General features: G+C 46.9%; 1 protein-coding gene across 5 annotated transcripts in view; it reads right to left on the bottom strand.

The window, feature by feature from the left end:
- The window catches only part of ANKS1A (ankyrin repeat and sterile alpha motif domain containing 1A), a 207,592-nt gene that overhangs the window by 35,549 nt on the left and 156,351 nt on the right, over positions 1 to 15,692 (bottom strand). The window lies entirely within an intron of this gene.

Raw genomic sequence — 15,692 nt, 5'->3', positions numbered from 1 at the left:
GCACAGACACCTGTCCCTCTTCTGGACCACAGCAGAGAAAGCTAGTCTCAAAGCATCCAATGGCTCCAGCACTGCCCCCAGTATGGACCACCTGTCCCAGCCATCTGGCCTTGGCCACTATGGGCCAGATCCAGGCCCCCTTCCCCAGGAAACCTGGCCAGGGGCAGAACTAGGCAGTGGGGAGCAGCCACCTTCTCTTCTTCCCCTCCTCTTCCTTTTTGGGTTGCAGTGATAATGAGCTCATTCACTGCTCTTTTTCCAAAGAAATGAAAAGAGGACCTTTTGTATCAGGGCTTGGATGCTTTTTCCTCTAAGTGCAAGTAAGGAGGCTGGGTCAGACAATTGGAAAAACAATTCTCCAGCCAGCCTTCAGCTGGCAGACAAAGCCGTGCATCTGACACCCAGCAGAAGAGCACAGAGCAAGCGCCACCTCTCCTCGGGCAGCCGGGGGCTCGGGGTATCTTCCTCCAGCCACAGAATGACTGCTGGCTCAGGCTGTCACCTGACTACCTGTTAACCAGACTGCAAGCTCCTTCCCTGAGCTCAGCAAGGAAGAGGGAAACAAATCTGACCCCTGGAGCAAACTGAGGGTGTGTCTCTAAACACTGGCCCCAGCAGCCCAGAGGCACGTGGAGGAAGGATAGTGTCAGAGCACGCTGGCTCTGCCCCTTGAAGAAAACGCCTCCCTCCACCCCCATCTCTTTCTCTGGCCGTGTCTGTTCCAAGCGCTGCCTCCTTCAGCAGGGGCAGCATGATACAAGGGAAACTCCCCAGACCTCCCAAAGCTTCCATTTATTTTTATTTTTATTATTATTATTTTTTTTTTTTAACAGAGAAGAGGTCTTGCTGTGTTGCCCAGGCTGCTCTCAAACTCCTGGACTCAAGTGATCCTCCCACTGAATAGCTAAGACTCCTGAATAGCTAAGACGACAGGTAGGTGTCACCATGCCTTGCTATTTTTTATTTTATTTTATTTTTTTGAGGCAGGGTCTTGCTCTGTTGCCCAGGCTGGAGTGCAGTGGTGTGATCACGGCTCACTGCAACCTTGACCTCCTGAGCTCAAGTGATCCACCCACCTCAGCCTCCCTAGTAGCTGGGACTACAGGCGTGCAACACCACAGCTGGCTAATTTTTTTGTTATTTTTTGTAAAGGCAGGGTTTCATCATGTTGTCCAGGCTGGTCTCAAACTGTTGGACTCAAGTGATCTGTGCACTTTGGCCTCCCAGGGTGCTAGGATTATACGCATGAGCCACTGCACCTGGCTATTTTTTCTTTTTTGTAGGGATAAGGTCTCACTATGTTGCCTGGGCTGGTTTCAAACTCCTGGGCTCAAGTGATCTTCCTGCCTTGGCCTCCCAAAGTGCTGGGACTACAGGTGTGAGACACCGTACCTGGCAAGCTTCCATTTGAAATGGATAAAAATGAGGATGATACTGCATTTGTCCAGGGTTGTGTGGATTAAAAGACATCATGTACATAAAGCACCGGGCTGAAGGTCTAGCTCACAGTAAATGCTCAATAAAAGGTTAGTTTGCTTTCCACTTCCGCTCTGTTGTCCTCTGAGTGCTCCAGCCCAGTGAAACCTATTTTTAAAGTTGTAAAAATATTTTTACTTACACTTATTTTTTGATAGATTCACATGATTCAAAATTCAAAAGATACAAAATGTTATTCAGAGAAGTCTCCCTTACCCATCTCCCAGTTGCCTCTCCCTCATTCTATTCTACTCACACGCAGAGCTCACCACTGTTGACACCAATGAGGGTTGGCATCAAGCGTATTTTATTTGCCTTGTCACCCACTGGGCCTGGCACATGGTAAATAGACAACCTACTGAATGAATCTGTGAATGAACCCAAGTGTAGTTTCCATTTCTTTAGAGTCTGCACTGGAAAAGCTGTTCTCCATGGCCATGCAGCGTGCCAGGAAAGGAAAGGGCTGAAATGGTGGGGTAACTCCAAGGAATCCTTTGAAATAAAGTCATATTATATATTTCATTATCACCATAATCACTTAACATCTGAAGCCCCAGCTGGCCTGTCCAATCAGCATCCCTTGGTGGTATAATTTGTGAAATTTTGCCAAAGGGTCTTTTGGCATCAGAGTGAACAGAGTTGAGCACCCTCGCTGCTTCTCCGCTCTGCTCTTTCCTGCTTGCCCCAGGAGTCACCCACTAGTCAACTGACAGGCCAGCAGAAGCCCAGGTTTCTTTTCTTTTCTTTTTTTTTTTTTTTTTTGAGACATGGTCTCACTCTGTCACTCAGGCTGGAGTGCAGTGGCACAATCATGGCTCACTGAAACCTTGAACTCCTGGGCTCAGGGGATCCTCCCGCCTCAGCCTCCCAAAGCGCTGGGATTACGGGTGCCTGACCCAGAAGCCCGGGTATCCATGTGAGGTGTTCCAGACTGCAGACCGGCTGAGATGCTAATGGATGCTCTCAGAACGATTTTGCCCAGGCTAGGAAGTTGTTCTATTGTTCTGTGAACTGCCGTGGCTAAGACAAGCTAAGCTGGTTCTAGTTCCAGAAAAACTCAGGGTCCTCAGCAGTGGACTCACAGCCTGTAACCCTGGACTCCTTCCTCAGCAACTGGAAACTGTCTTGGTGGAAGCTCAGGGCCAGGAGGGACATGGCAGCGAAGAGGTCCTGTTTGGGCAGAGATTGGCAGGTCCCCACCCTGGCACCACAGAGTGTCTGGAGCTGTGGTCTGCCCCAGTCCTCAGCCTGAGCTGTGGAGACGGGGAGGAGGCGGACCTCATCTTCTCTCCTTGCCTCAAACTCACCCTCATGGCCCAGAATCAGCAGAGAGGAAATATGATCATTTTAGTCTAGACAAAGAAGAGCGTTCAGACACAGCAGATATCATTCTGATCTACACACTTCATGCAGTTTAACCTCCTAGGCTTGAGTTAAAAAACAATCTGAACAGGCAGCTTTCCCAGAAATGTTCTGCATTTCAGGGGAAGAGGCAGGTTAAATGTAATGGACGGACACCATTTAGTGTTCTCCTCTTTTTCTGTGGTTTTGGATGAGTGACATTTTTGGAGAGAGATGAGAAATGGCCATGCTTCCTTATTACTGACTGAAAACTTATACTCGTGTTTGTTAATATAAGGACTTGCAAGTTATCACCATAATGGACTCTTGTCTTCAAAAAATGCTTGGAAATACTCCATTTTCAGAAAGTTTTCAGGACGACTCTGTTTAGACTATTTTTCCCTGCCAGGGCTGTGTAAAATGTATTCCCCATATGGCTGAAAACAAGAACAAAAACAAACACTGGAGATACTGCTGCTCAGGCCATCTGACATCTGCTTGTTTAGACCACAGGATTCTGGCTGCCCACGGGCTGGTGATGGGAGGTGGAGCTCTGTATGGAGAGTTTCCATCCCCCATTACCAGGCAGCAGAGCCATGCAGATGACACCCAGCTTTTTAATAAATACTGGGAGTTGAAGGAGGGGGAAGAAAGAGTTTTGATGGGTCTTCTGTGTGCCAGGAAGTGTGCTGGGCACAGGCGGACTTCAAGCTTTGGTGTAACTTGGCTCCCTTTCAGGAGGCGGTACAAGTCATGGCTGTGTGCAGGGCTACCACATAGGGCCAAATATCAGGACAGCAGGAATCTGTCTGGTCAACATGTCTTTCATTGGGGCCCCATGTAGAGGAGGATGGGAAAGGAATCACTTTCCTTTCACTTTCCTTTGGTGTAAATGGGAGCATGACAGAAGTTTCTGCAACTGAGTTGGCTCCTGACATCAGACATTCCCTCCCAACACCCTTTCTGCTGCCTGGGAGCTGTTGGTGCCCTAGGACCCCCTGCCAGTTGGAAAACACACATCAGTCTCCTTAGGCCTGAGCCACGGGGCGGGAGACACCTTCCACCTCGCCTCTTCCACTCGGCACTGATGACCTTATTGGCCCAGAAACACCTACTGCTTTGCAGGATTACTTCCCTGATTGACTATTTAATGGTGTGTCCCAGAGACACTAACGAACCATTCAGGGTGAGGACCCTGCACCATGCTGTTTTCTTTAGATCCCACCGTATGCCTTGTACACAGCTAGCACACTGGTGGTGTTTGATGACAAACGTTTGTTAGCTATCGCTAATACACTGGTCACTTTTACGCTAACAGGGGAAGGGGGAAAGGCAGCCAACACTCTCCCTTCTGGACCAGTCTGAATTCTCTAACTCCCTTTCCCTCCTCATTTTTACGTTTCTCTGACTCTCTGAGTTGCTGGCACAAGGTTGGCACTCCCCCCAAAGCACCTCACACTCCACAACTTTCAGCTGATCCCTTCTCTGAGCAATCCTGCAGAGCCTCGACTCACAGCCAAGCAAACTTATTATCCTACTTTTCATGTGAGGAAACTGAAGCTCTCCTCCATGGGCACTCCCAAACTGCCCACAGAGGGCACCGCTCTCACTTTCGCAGGTGCCACTGGCAGCCGAACCTGCTTCCTGCTGCAGGGGGGGCAAAGTGGCAGACCCTCTCCTCTGGCTCTGGCTCGATGGCCTTGCTTGGACAGTGCTCCTCCTTCCCAGGAGCAGGGGGCTGAGCGACTGAGCCGCAGCCTCCTCAGCCTCACCAGATGCTCTGTGCCGATCCCATCAGGCGACTGCTGACGTCAAAATCGGTTCCTTAGGCTGTGCAAAGAACCCTAAAGACTGCTGACAGCTGCACTCTCAGGCCCAGAAACCACATAAGAATTCATCACCATCTCTGTCTTCTGCCTCTTAGCAGCAGACAGGCTCTCAGCCTAGAGTGGGCTTTGATTTCACATCTGAAAAAGGGTCACTGGCCAGGGTCTGGGTGATTTTTTTTCCTTCTCCTCCCAGGCTGAATTGCGCATGGCCTCAGGAAAGGCAAAGACGGATTGAAGTAAATTATTTGTCCTGATTTTCTAACCTTGTCAACTGCTTTTAGGAGAGGGAGGCAGAATGGGGTGGGGGAGGGGAAAGGCGCATGGCAGGGAATGAATAACTATCTGCCAGCGGGCTCAGGGCTGTCCTTGCCGAGGCGACCAGACATGGCCGCTAACAATGAGGAACTCCCTTTTCCACAGGGCGCGCTCAGTCTCCACTTCAGCTGTGTCTCACAGGGGGGGCACTCAGGTTGTTACCATGTTTATTGCCGTGTCCCCCTACTTCAATCCCCTTTACATCGTCACCTTCTTTTTCAACTCCCCTTTTTCTACTAGGCTGAGAGACAACAGAGCTGTTTTGTTTCAAAAGTGCTTTGTCTTCCCTGACAAAGGCTCCGATTAAAGCCTGCCTTTTGTCTTTGCACCAGGCTAGGCTGGTGGAGAGAGGAAAGCCACGGAGCTCTGGCTTCCAGAGCGTGGTCTAAGGCTCTAAGCTCCCACCTGCCCCCTCATTTTTGTCTTTCCTATACCTCTTGGGTTGCTGATATTGGGTCTTGCTCCCCAAAAGCACCTCATACCCCACAACTACCAGCTGGCCCTTTCCCTGACCCAGAGGTCAGGGCTTAGGCCCACAACTGCAACTTGCCAGAAAGGAAATACATGGACATGACATGAACATGACCGGGAAGAAATACATGGCCCTGACTTGACATGACGTGAAGGAAATACACGGAACCAATACTTGCCAAATGACCTTCTCATACCAGAACAGCCTACTGTAAAAGTTATCTTTTACTCAAAGCGCCAAGAAACTGCTGAAAGAATAAAAAAGTTGGGAGACCTAGATTCCAATTAACTTTATTATTGCTTGCCACATAACTCTGGGTTATATGCCAAGTACTGGCTTTAATAAGTGGGACAAGAATCTAAAAGATTAATGAGGATTATGTATTTGGGTTCTAGTTCAATGTACACAATCTACTTTCCATCCAGGAGCAGGCTTATTTTTCGGCATGGTGGGGAGGGGTGAGGAGGAAGTACACAAACCTCAGAAAGCCTGCAGTTACCTAAAAACACTGGTTAATCTGCCACTTGGTCCTTCGGGCACCCCCACCAGCCTCCAAGTAACCTTCTCTCGGTCTGGTTCTTTCACAATCTGAAAGTCATTACGGCACACTGCTGGTCTGGCTATGGATAAAACCAGGCCAAAGAAAACATCCTAAACTTCCACTCAGAATCAATTTCCTTAGCAGTGTGGCCAGGGAAAGGGGTCTTAGCTCCTCAGATTCTACAGGGGAACACCTGTCTTATAACATCAGGGTGGTCAGATGTAGGATTCTGAGCACCAAATTATATATACTTAAGGTTTAAAAATACATACATATATACTCAATACAAATACACTATCAGGATCCATCAGCTGCCTTGAGATTTCCTGCAGTTTACCACTCCTAATTACCTCTGAACTTGCAAAACAAGAAGAAGGTGGATAAATGAAGTTGACAGAGTCCCTAGACTTCAGTTTAAAGCACTAGTTAAAACCTTTCAGATAAGACATACAAAAGAGCACATGCTGCAGTGATTCCATTTATATGAAGTTCTAGAATAGGCAAAATTTAGAGTGGAAAACTACCAGAAGAGGCTGGGTGAGGACTGGCTGGCTAAGGAAGGCACTAGGGAACTTTCCGGGAGTGACAGTAATGTTCAGTATCTTGATAGGAATTTGGGTTAGACAAATGTATGTATTTATCAAAACTCATAGAATAACAGACTTAATGGATTTCACTTCGTATAAATTTTACCCCCCTACCCCCAAATAACTATAAACAAACATCGAACTCTAGTTAATCATATACACGTTAAAGTGTTTGGGGATGAAAGTACTGATGTCTGCAACTTACTTTGAAATGTATCAAAAAATAACATGATTGCTAAGTGCACTGAGGGGTAGAGAGACGGATAGATGCAATAAAGCACATACAGCAAAATGCTAATTATAGAATCCATGCCCTACGTGGTGGATATTCAGGGATTCACTACTCAAATCTTTCAAGTTTTCTGTAGTTTGAAAAGTCTCATACCGAAATACTGGAAAAATCTTTCAGATCAGATCTTTCAGAGGATAATAAATTGTAAGATTAACGCTGGTCTGAGTTTCATTTGTGATGAACTCTGCTCAACATGCTAATAAGCAAAGACATGCCCGAGAGGCGAAGGAAACAAAGAGAAAGGAATGTGGGAAAGTCGATGGCACCATTATTCCCTGTCACAAAGCCTTCTGGGTTAAGGGCTCTCAGCACAGCTTCTGTGTTGTGGTGTGGCTTTCTCTATTCTGGAACCCAGGCTAACCCCAGTCTTGACAGTCTGAAAACTCAATTATCAGTGTTCCCAGGATGAGTAGACCCTGGGAAACTGGCTCATATTAATCAGGGTCAAAAGAAATTGATCCCTACATCTGTGAGTTCCTTTAGCACGATAAGCAGCACATTAGAATACTCAGCTAGTAGAGTATGTTTGTATCCTCTGTCTCCTGAAATCAAATAAAATTAGAAAATCAAATACACCTCCAAATTCTGGAGTATGTGAAAGCTGTGTGAACTACATCGAAGGCTCATTCATCTTTCCTGAAAATAGAATTCATGTGCTCACAGCAAGGTCGACCACCGACCCTGAAAGCACTTTTGTTCAACAATGTGAAAACTCAAGACTTGCAGGGTGTTAGGTCCTGGGCTGGGTTCTTTCAGTGGTGTCCTCACTGCACTAGGCACTAGCTGACTGCCCTCCTGGTGATCCAGTTCCTCCTCACAAGCATCCTGGCGGGGAGCTAGCATTCTTCCCACTTTAAAGAAGAGAAAAGCAAACATGAGAAAATCAAAATAATGTCCATGGGTCACAGCACTAGCCATATGTGGGCACTGCTCAATTCATTATCCACCTAATTCATGGTGTCCAGCTTGTTTCAAGCCTCGCTTTCACTCTATTAAAGCTCAGTGTAGGATTTCGAATGTACTGGATCAAGAACATTGGAAAGGCAGTGTGTAGGGGTGGAAAGAACAAGGACTTAAGAATTAAAAACTTGAGTTCAAGTTCTGGTTCTGCCACCTAATTAGTTGTGGAACCTTGGACAAGTCATTTAACCTTGTTGACTTTCAATTTCCTCTTCTGTAAGGTGAAAAAAAGTCGTCACTCATGGGATCATTGCTATGGGCAAATGGCCTGACTTCTCTTCCTTAAGATTCAGTTTCCTCAAACACAAAATGCACATCCCAACAGAGGCCTGATATAAAGATCTGAGACAATGTACAAGAGGTCTGAGTGCAGCCTTGCTTTCAAGGCAGGGCTCTAATGAGGAATTAATTTATTACGACAGAAGTCTGAGCAAACTGTGCATTGCCTAAAAGACACAGTTTTGGTGTAATTCATTCATTCCCTGAGTGACATCATCCTAAAACGCGAGGTTCTTGCTGCTGTAAGCATGGATGGTGAGATCTGTTCCTCCTCCAAAGGCAATGCCTGTCTGCCTCTGTTGCTGAGGGATTTTAGTCCCTGCCATTTCCCGGGGCCATAGCAGGAGATACTGTGCCTGTTTCCCTCCGTAACTTGACCAGATGCCAGCCTTACTTACTCTGGGAAACATCTGTAGTCCTCGTAAAATCACAGATGCCAGGCAAATAGTCCACACCACCCTCCTCCCTTGCACGTTTCAGTTTACAGCGATTAGACAGGGCTTGTACTTGCCATTCACATTCATCTGGTTCCAAAATAAACAAAATTCTATCTAAAAAACAAGTTAATCAAAACCCAGGTTCCTTTGTTTTTTGTTGTTTTGTTTTAAAAGATACACCAGAGGGAAAGGGCTTCCTTCTGGCAGAGAACGCTTAGAACATGTTGTGTGAACAACAGCTCACTTCCTGGACACTCAGCTGGAGGCAGCTTCTCCTTTCAGCACAAAACGTTTTATGTGAGGGAGTGACGCCTTTCTACAAGGCAGCTCTTGGGGCGCGAACCAAACTGGAGGATCCAAGACAATACCAAAGCGAGGAGAGGGAACAGGGTCTCAGCTCAGGCCTGCTCCTTCTCATGCAGTCCGTGGGCCCGCCTCTACTCCCTCACCTCAGAGAGAACTGGCTCCCACAGGGCAGGGGCTGCAGGTAGCGAAATGCTTGAGACTGTGGAATCAGCTTTGCCGCTTTCAGCAACGCGGCTGTGAGCAAGGAACTTGTTCTTTCCACACCTCCACCTGGTCATCTGTAACAGGGATAATGACACCTACCTGGCAAGCCTGTTATTCACCTCCGCTTAAGTGATCTGCCGGTGAGCTAACTGCACGCCACCCTGTCCCTCAGTAAGTGATGCCAGCGGACGGCTCTGTCCACACCGGGCAGGCTCACTCCCGCACACCCATGGTCTTCTGCTTCCACATGCTCAGTGTTACCCTTACCAAGAGTCAGCTGCGGTCATTTCCAAAACTGCTTAGGATGGTTATATTTGTTGATGAAAATAGAAAATTTAATTAAACATTACATAAATTATGGAAGCAGTGTAAAAGAACCTTTCTGTGACAACCAAGTAAGTACTTTGAAGAGACTCAATAATGAGATCATTTTTTAAAATGTGCTCTTGAATTAAGGGTGGTTGGGGAAGTAAGTTGTAAAAAATTCCAAAAGAAATCTACACTCAGATTGCTTCACAAGTGGTCAAATTCTGGCTTTACTTTTAAGAAACAAACTGGAAATTTTAGTCAATGGTGTTTTATGGATGTGGTTCACGTAATAAAAGGAAGGCAGAGAACTCCAGATCAGTAGATCTACATTGGAAGCAAGGGCCCAGCTCCACATCAAAAGGGTGCACATCTATCCATTGGGGTTAAATTGTTTGATTCTTTTCTAAAAATGACTTCCTCCAATGGTTTTGTAATTAACCAAACCAAACAACCCTCATCCCAAGTGGCCATGTAAGAGGCTTCTACTGGAACAACGGCACATGTGGAAAGCCTCTGGAGGAACTGGCAGCAGTGCCTCATAAACAAGATAGCCGCTATGACCGCAGAAACTCTCAAACCACCTTCACCATCAAATAAGTCAACTCCCAGAGACACAGAACCCCTCTCTGGCTGCTTTTTCCTAAAAGTCTCTCGCCTGCAGGCTGGTAAACCACCCCAGGTGACTCCCGAAATTTTCAGCCCTTCTTTCTTCCTCATCAAGGTTCCTGTTTGAACAATGTCTTACACATTATTGATCACTGCCTCTGTCCAGGGCCAACTAGCCAGGCCATGATCTCCGGGTTACAGACCACAGGCATTAGCAAGTCATGGGCTCTCATTGTCAACTCAGGTTACCTCACGCAAGTCAAATTTCCAGCTTCTATTCATCTGCATATGGCAAGGGGTGAAAAGAAACTGCCCCTAGCCCACGCAGTTCTCAAGCCGAGTACAGAGACAGAGGGTCACTCAGTTAACTAAAACCCTTCTCCCCAACACAGTCCTCCTACCTACCCTGACAGACCATAAGGCACGGAGGCAAAAGCAGGGGGAATCCTCCAAGTCTCGCAGACATATTCTGAGGCTCAAGGGCATCCAAGGTCATCCAAAAGAAAGTGTCTGAGCTAGGAACCAATGCGTGCCCTGCCCCACCCACAACCCCATCACAGACAATTAATTATGGAAATAGCAACCTTTTGTCCCCCAAATACAACCATGGAGGATACAACGATTAGAAACACTCCACGGGAAGGAAAGGTACATGGAAGATAATTATTTTCAGTTTCCTATGTAACCCTCACCTGTAAACAGGGATGCTAATGCCTGCTTCACAGGACGGTGTGGGGAGGATGCGATGACACAGGGAGGGTGGCTGGCACACAACAAGCACTGATGAGCACTGGTGCCCTGCCGGCACCCTTTGTGGACTGATTGCATCTAGGATTTCTGCTTTAGAATTCTTGCAGCAGAGGCAGCCTGGCTGTACCACACTGATGCAAACCTGCTCACGCATACATATGGTCCAAGGATGGCTCCCGGTCTTTTGATGCATGGGCACGCCTCTTCAGCTTCTTTTTATTTCCCACTAGTGCTCCTACCAGGTACTAAGCACTGGGTGGGCTCAGTCAACACCCAGTGGAAAAAAAACAGACAAAGAGCTTTTAAAAGTGGTTACACCTTAACTGATTCTTAGGGAGGGATTTGTTTAGGACATATATCTTTCTTGGATCTGAGACTTTTCCTGAAGAGAAAATGAGAGGGGGAAATGTGGTGGCTAACCCAGCAACTGTGTGGCATCTTCCCACCCGAAATTCCTCCAACTGCATCCTCACTGCCTTACTGCTAAGTTCCTGTGTCAGTATCCTCTTACATCAGCCCCATGCTGACCTCAACAACAAGGAACTGTGTTCTTTCCTCTTTAAAAAAATGAAATATTTCTTAAATTCCAAAGAACATATTTTATAGTATTGCGATTTCAACAACAATAATAAATGACCCATTCACATGCCTACTACCTGGTTTAAGAAATAGAAAATGTCCTTCCTGGGATCACTTCTCCCCATTTCTCTGCTCCTCTGAGGCCACCACCATCCTGAATTAAATGTTATTATCCTCTGGCTTTTCTTTAACCTACCATCTATGTCAGTATTCCTAAACCATATAGGTTTCTGTCTTTTCTTCTCAGCCAAGTGGACAGGAACACGACTTGATGTCCTCAAAGTAGCCCAATAGGTTCTGGAACCAAAGTTCAGATTGGTCACCTCCCTCTGGCTGACAGGAAAATGGGAGGCCACAGAAGAGCTCATCATCTGAAGAAGGGGTGGTGCTGGCAGGCAGAGAGCAACAAGCCCTGGCTTCTTGTTGGGCTGGCAGTGTGAGGACTCCTGAGCAAATCCATTCCCTATATGGGCAGCAACATGCAACAGCTAGGGGCTAAATGCCAGGTTAAAGCGTACAACCCCATGGGATTACTAGAAAGAACACAGCCTTTTCAAAACAGGCCAGTGAAGAGTGCCTATGCCAGGAAAGGCCCTGTGGACTTACACCCTTGGGTTTGTTGGCAAGTGAGTCTTGCAAGTTGCAATTATGGAGTGTACAAATTTTCTTAGGAAAGACATCAAGAAAAGTGGCATGAAGGGAGAGGAAAGGCAGAAAAGATGGTCATGCAATCCTCTCCACTTTGTGAGACCTTTGCAGTGGGAGACCCCCGAGCTGCCCACAATTCAAAGGCCATCTCCAATCTCAGCCTGCAAGAAGATTCCAGAGCGATCACAGCCCACCAGTCTCAGCTGTTTTGTAAGCATTGATTGCTGCCAACAACTGTTCTCTAGGGGCTTTGTGTATGTGCTAGGAGGTAGGGCTCTTCAGAAAAGGAGTGGAAGCTACAACCTCAAGACAGTATCTAGAGAGAAGGCGGTCAGAGGAGCCAAGGAAAGAGCTAGTTTATTAATGTTTGACCAAGACCCAGGACAACTGTTATTTTTAGTATTTCTCATAACTTCATAACATCCCCATTGTTGGCTATTTATTGGCTATTTTCCCAAACCTCTCAGTTTCCCATTTTTGTTTTAACATGCAATAAAATCTTAAAAGAGGACTGTGTGCTTATTTCAAATACAGCAAAACTGGGGAGACACTGGAAAACATTATTCCTTCTCCAGAGTTCTGGGATATGAGGGAAGAGGGAAGACACAGTGGAGGCAGGCACCTAGACAGGTGGGCCAATCCCTGAGGTCTATGAGAGAGAAGAAAGGGGTGAAGGGGAAGCTTACTGGGACCCCAGAGAGTCCCTGGCTAAAGGCCAGAGGGTCCCAGGCTGGGCTTCAAAGCTCCACTGTCAGCCAGGGCATAGGAATCTCATCTTCGAAAATTCTGCCTCTTGTAGAATCAAATGCTTGAGTAATAAGTGAACTGGTGTGGAGAGAGTCTGAGACTGAAGCAAATCATCAATAAGAGCCTTGTTTTTCTCAAATACTTTTGTGCTCAGGCCATGTGTGTCTGTGTGTAGGCACATGCATCAGAATCTCAAATATGCTTCTACACAGCTGAAAATAAACAGGATGGCTCTGGTCAAAACTGTGAAGTTCAAAATCTCAAACTCCTCTTTTTTCCTTTGCCCCCAGAAGTGGGAATAAGTGAGCACAGCTGGTACAGGGATCAACAAACTTGGCCCTTGGGCTCTCACCACCAAGTCAGTGGAAATGGAGGAAAGGAAGACGAGGGCCGCAGGAGGCAGGCAGCTGCAGATTCAGCAAGCAGGGCCTCAGACATTATCCACGTGAATCTCTCAATTTTGCAGGTGAGAAAACTCAGGCTCGGAGGGGCTAAATAGTTTAACCAAGGTAACAAGGCTGGCAGTACAGGGCCTAAACCTTTCTTGTTGCCTCTCTGCCAAGATACCCCGCTGATTTTGCAACTGAGGAGGTGGCAGAATATGGAGCAGCCCTTGATGAAGATACCTTCTATGGCCTGGGTTCTGTTCCCTCAAATTTCATACGCTGAGGCCCTCACCCCCACTATGAAGGTATCTGGAGATGGGGCCTTTGAGAGGTAATTAGGGTTAGAGGAATTCATGAGGGTAGGGTTTATAAGAAGAGGGAGATATATATGTTCTGCCATGTGAGAATATAGTGAGAAGGCAGCCGTTTCTAAGCCAGGAAGAGGGTCCTTGTTAGGGACCATGCTGGCTGGCACCTTGATCTTGGACTTCCCAGCCTCTAGAACTATGAGAAATAAACATCTGTTTAAGCCACTCAATCTATGGTATTTTGTTACAGAAGCCTGAGCTGCCTAATACATGACTTAGGCCTCTCCAGGGCTGAGCACTGAAGGAAAAAGACCTGGGAAAAATGAACTTTCTCACCCTTCCTTCTCTGCAGCCCTGGGCAGAAACACACACTTGCCTCTTTCAGGAGAATGGCTTCTGTGCAGAGCACTGTGCTGTCCCACTTCAACAGGGACACACGTGGCAGTAACCCCTTAATTTGGTAAGTTTGTGGGCCATTTTCCTTCCTAACTGGGAGAACAGAAATGTTATAAAGCTGTCAACTTTTTATCAAGGCAAATGGCCTTAAAAATTAACAGGATGTGCCGGGCGTGATGGCTCACGCCTGTAATACCAGCACTTTGGGAGGCTGAGGTGGGCGGATCACCTGAGGTTGGGAGTTCAAGACCAGCCTGACCAACATGGAGAAACCACGTCTCTACTAAAAATATAAAATCAGCTAAGTGTGGTGGTGCATGCATGTAACCCAGCTACCCGGGAGGCTGAGACAAGAGAATCGCTTGAACCCAGGAGGCGGAGGTTGCGGTAAGCTGAGATCATGCCATTGCACTCCAGCCTGGGCAACAAGAGCAAAACTCCGTCTCAAAAAAAAAAAAAAGTATGAGGGAGACTTTGTGGTGACAGAATAGTTCTGCATCTTGATTGTGGTGGTGATCACATGAACTTACACATGATAAAAATGCATATAACCCCCGCCCCCCCCCCCAACACACACACACACAAGTACACGCAAAACTGGTGAAATGTGAATAAGGTGTGTGGATGTGTGGATTGTTCCACAGTCAATCGCCTGGTTTTGGTATTGTATTAGAGTTAAATAATATATTACCATGGGCAGAGACTAGGTGAGGGGTACTAAAAAAATAGACCTCTCTGTACTATTTTTACAACTTCCTGTGAATCTATAATTATTTCAAAATAAATTTAATAAAGACAAACATTTAACTATCAACATGAAAACTATCCCTTTGTTTTATAAAAGAAAGAACAACTGAAGCATAGAAAAAGGAAAAGCGGCCAGGTGCCATGGCTCATGCCTGTAATCCCAGGGCTTTGGAAGGCTGAGGCAGGAGGACCTCTTGAGGTCAGGAGTTCAAGACCAGCCTGGGCAATACAGCGAGACTCTGTCTCTACAAAAAAACAAAAACAGAAACAGCCTGGCATGGTGGTGCACGCCTATAGTCCTACCTACTGGGGAGGCTGAGGCAGAAGGATCACTTCAGCCCAGGAGTTTGAGGTTATAGTGAGCTGTTGTCACACTACTGCACTCCAGCCTGGGCAACAGAGTGGGGCCCTGTCTCTAAAAAAATAAAATTAAAAAAAAGGAAAGAATGAACATAATCAGAATAAAGGTGGTTGGCAATCAAATACCATCAGCACTATCACAGCACTCTTCACTGCCCTTAACTTTCTCCTTTCATTGTGGACCGGTCGAAATTGTATTGAGGTCTATCTCAGTAAGAATGCAAAGTTCCAGTTTCCCCATCTTCGCCACTGTGGCACGCAAACAATGTGCCAGCAGACCCACCCACAAGGAGGCCAGGCATAAAGCTCCCTTTCTTCCCAGACTGACTGGCTTCTGACAGTTCTCTTAGCCTAGAGAAAATGGAAAACAACAGTAGGACAAGATGGGGGTATGGGTTGGAGTTAGAGGAAAGGCACAGGCTGGCAAGAAATTTAAGTTTCTCTTCTGCCTTCTACTACTCTTACCAGTGCCCAGAACGCTCTGCTTTCCTTTCCTCCTCCCCGAGAAACAAAGAGACCTGACGCCAGCCATCTATGTGCCCCAGGATTTTTCATTCACTCCATCCTGCCCTCTCCCTGGCCCAGACTCTGAGACCCAGAGTCTATTCTCACAGTGCCCTCTCCCTTCTCTTGTCACCACCCTTGGCAGCTGCTCTAAGCCCCTGAGTGCTTGCCTGCCCATGTCCCCTCCAGAACCAGGACCCCAGGGAAAACCCTTCCTGTGCCACTAATGGGTGGTAAAGCAGACACCAAGGGCATTCTCATTTCTAAACCCTCCCATCTGCCAGTTTCCAACTGCAAGCACCTGTGACTCTGA

The sequence above is a fragment of the Hylobates moloch genome, unplaced genomic scaffold (genome assembly GCF_009828535.3).
Source record: "Hylobates moloch isolate HMO894 unplaced genomic scaffold, HMol_V3 SCAFFOLD_20, whole genome shotgun sequence".
NCBI lineage: Eukaryota > Metazoa > Chordata > Mammalia > Primates > Hylobatidae > Hylobates > Hylobates moloch.
The sequence above is the reverse complement of the archived record's forward strand: the minus strand, read 5'-3'. Positions and strand labels throughout refer to the sequence as shown.